Genomic DNA, 2,596 nt, shown 5'->3' on the forward strand with positions numbered 1-2,596 from the left:
CACAGGGGAGGGGCAGTCGGGGGTATGTGACACAGGGGAGGGGCAGTCAGGGGCCCCAAACACTGATTGAATATTCAGTATCTTTTGGGAAATGCATTTAAGTGAAATAATATATTTGGGGCCCCTCAATGTTCTTGTTATGGGGCCCCTCAATGTTCTTGCTATGGGGCCCCTCAATGTTCTTGCTATGGGGCCCCTCGATGTTCTTGCAATGGGGCCCCTCAATGTTCTTGCAATAGGGCCCCTCAATGTTCTTGCTATGGGGCCCCTCAATGTTCTTGCTATCGGGCCCCTCAATGTTCTTGCTATGGGGTCCCGTGTGACATGTCTGTGGCTCCTCCCTCTCCAGAGACATCTTGTCCCGGCAGGAAATCTCTCCGCTGATTAACCCCTCGGAGCTCGGCCCTCTGCTGCCCCGGGAGATGCGGACTCTGCTGGAGCAGAAATACAGCGACCTGGTCCAGGTAAGTGACGGCCGACTGCGCCCATCCCCCTCCCCCGGTGACCCCACTCAGCACCTTTCTATGTCTCTCAGAACCGGGTGTCACAGAGGCTGGAGGAGGAGCTGAGGGCGGAGCAAGAGCGCTGGAACCACGACTTCCACAATGACGACTCTGTGTCCAACTTCAGCAGCCGGATCATCCAGGTGACTTCCCCCTCAATGGCCGACCTTCCCCTATAATGGGCCTGGGGTAGGGATCCGAATCCCCGTGGGGGTCACACTGGTCCATTCCGGGTGTTCCAGTCCCCTCCCTCTCAATGGCCAACCTTCCCCTATAATGGGCCTGGGGTAGGGATCCGAATCCCCGTGGGGGTCACACTGGTCCATTCCGGGTGTTCCAGTCCCCTCCCTCTCAATGGCCAACCTTCCCCTATAATGGGCCTGGGGTAGGGATCCGAATCCGCGTGGGGTCACACTGGTCCATTCCGGGTGTTCCAGTCCCCTCCCTCTCAATGGCCAACCTTCCCCTATAATGGGCCTGGGGTAGGGATCCGAATCCGCGTGGGGTCACACTGGTCCATTCCGGGTGTTCCAGTCCCCTCCCTCTCAATGGCCAACCTTCCCCTATAATGGGCCTGGGGTAGGGATCCGAATCCGCGTGGGGTCACACTGGTCCATTCCGGGTGTTCCAGTCCCCTCCCTCTCAATGGCCAACCTTCCCCTATAATGGGCCTGGGGTAGGGATCCGAATCCGCGTGGGGTCACACTGGTCCATTCCGGGTGTTCCAGTCCCCTCCCTCTCAATGGCCAACCTTCCCCTATAATGGGCCTGGGGTAGGGATCCGAATCCGCGTGGGGTCACACTGGTCCATTCCGGGTGTTCCAGTCCCCTCCCTCTCAATGGCCAACCTTCCCCTATAATGGGCCTGGGGTAGGGATCCGAATCCGCGTGGGGTCACACTGGTCCATTCCGGGTGTTCCAGTCCCCTCCCTCTCAATGGCCAACCTTCCCCTATAATGGGCCTGGGGTAGGGATCCGAATCCGCGTGGGGTCACACTGGTCCATTCCGGGTGTTCCAGTCCCCTCCCTCTCAATGGCCAACCTTCCCCTATAATGGGCCTGGGGTAGGGATCCGAATCCGCGTGGGGTCACACTGGTCCATTCCGGGTGTTCCAGTCCCCTCCCTCTCAATGGCCAACCTTCCCCTATAATGGGCCTGGGGTAGGGATCCGAATCCGCGTGGGGTCACACTGGTCCATTCCGGGTGTTCCAGTCCCCTCCCTCTCAATGGCCAACCTTCCCCTATAATGGGCCTGGGGTAGGGATCCGAATCCGCGTGGGGTCACACTGGTCCATTCCGGGTGTTCCAGTCCCCTCCCTCTCAATGGCCAACCTTCCCCTATAATGGGCCTGGGGTAGGGATCCGAATCCGCGTGGGGTCACACTGGTCCATTCCGGGTGTTCCAGTCCCCTCCCTCTCAATGGCCAACCTTCCCCTATAATGGGCCTGGGGTAGGGATCCGAATCCGCGTGGGGTCACACTGGTCCATTCCGGGTGTTCCAGTCCCCTCCCTCTCAATGGCCAACCTTCCCCTATAATGGGCCTGGGGTAGGGATCCGAATCCGCGTGGGGTCACACTGGTCCATTCCGGGTGTTCCAGTCCCCTCCCTCTCAATGGCCAACCTTCCCCTATAATGGGCCTGGGGTAGGGATCCGAATCCGCGTGGGGTCACACTGGTCCATTCCGGGTGTTCCAGTCCCCTCCCTCTCAATGGCCAACCTTCCCCTATAATGGGCCTGGGGTAGGGATCCGAATCCCCGTGGGGTCACACTGGTCCATTCCGGGTGTTCCAGTCCTCTCCCCGAAACGCGTCGGCTGTACCTGATACTCTTTACCAATTAATGTTGTAAATGAACGTTTGTACTAGCCACACCCCCAGAAGGTATAAATAGGGGAAAGCAAAATACAAGATGGCCGACAATCCCACCAATGGGGTGGAGGAAACAGGTTGGACTGCAGAGATTCTCCAGCATGCTGGGAAGTCCGGGATTGTCATACTATGTGGCTGGAGGTGTCACATGACCACAGAGGGCTCAGTTATTAGTGGTCACCATGACACTATGATATGGGGCCCCGCTCCTGGCTCTGGGA

This window comes from Nanorana parkeri, unplaced genomic scaffold (assembly GCF_000935625.1).
Source record: "Nanorana parkeri isolate BGI_ZX_2015 unplaced genomic scaffold, ASM93562v1 scaffold4057, whole genome shotgun sequence".
Taxonomy (NCBI): domain Eukaryota; kingdom Metazoa; phylum Chordata; class Amphibia; order Anura; family Dicroglossidae; genus Nanorana; species Nanorana parkeri.